The sequence below is a fragment of the Meleagris gallopavo genome, chromosome 12, assembly GCF_000146605.3.
Source record: "Meleagris gallopavo isolate NT-WF06-2002-E0010 breed Aviagen turkey brand Nicholas breeding stock chromosome 12, Turkey_5.1, whole genome shotgun sequence".
NCBI lineage: Eukaryota > Metazoa > Chordata > Aves > Galliformes > Phasianidae > Meleagris > Meleagris gallopavo.
In genome coordinates this window covers 130,164-131,241 of record NC_015022.2, presented here as the reverse complement: position 1 = coordinate 131,241, position 1,078 = coordinate 130,164, and positions in this window count along the sequence as shown.

Genomic DNA, 1,078 nt, shown 5'->3' with positions numbered 1-1,078 from the left:
GGGCAGGGCCTGCTCCGCGGGGCTCCGGCGTGCCCGCGCCTGCCGCTGCCCTGTGCGTCCTCAACCCCGTGCCTGCGGGCGTCCGTAACGCGGCCCAGTGGCAGCCTCAGCCCTGTCCCCACGGCTGTTCCGAGCACTGTCCCTATGCTGTCCTTACCTCATCCCCTCAAGGGTCATCGCCCCATCCCCACAGCCGTCCTCACGGTCACCTCCGTGGCTGTCCTCGCCTCGTCTCCACAGCCATCCTCACCCCCGTGCTCGTAAGCATCCTCACCACTATCTCCATGGGTGTCCTCACCCCATCCCTGTGGGTTCCTCATTCTCATACCCACAGGAGTCCTGCTGGTGTCCCTGTGGGTGCCCCCACGCATCCCCACGACCATCCTTGCTCTCATGCCCATTCCCACAGCCCCCCTCTTCCTCATCCCTTCCCTTCATCCCTCACCTTCAGCCTCATTGCTCACCTCTGTCGGTGGGGCTGAAGCTCCAAGGCTCATGGTGGAGCCCCAGCTATGTTGTGCCCTTTCCCTTAGCTGGGAGAAGTGAGGTGAGCCCCAGCCCGAGGTGGTGACAACCTGTCAGGCTGCTTCCGCCAAGAAATCCCCTGCCAGCTGGGCTGGGCATCACGAGGGCTGCAGGGGAAGTGGCTCATGGCCAGCCCGCCCCACGGTTGCACAAGCCCCTTTGGGATGGCAGAAGAGTGACAGCTGGGGACAGCCTGCTCATGCAGCCCAGCTGCTGGAGCAGCACCATAAGCTCTGGAGCAGGTCCTAGCTGCGTGCTCCGAGTCATTTGATTTTCTACTCAAAGCCCAAAGTTAACCTTTGTGATATGAAGGAGAAGTGTGAAATCACTCCCCTGGTTCCTGAAATCTCCCTCACTGGATGCGGAAATGGATCTGAGGATTCATTAATAAGGCAGCGAATTGATTTAGGAGTTAATTTCAGAGAGGTCTTCTGGGAGCAGAACACTTATGCCTGTCGGATTTCTATCGCAAACAGTCCTTTATGCCGGGATGAGAGATCCTTTGAGCTCTTCTGGAGCTACAGCTTAATGAAATGAATTATGCTCGCACTCA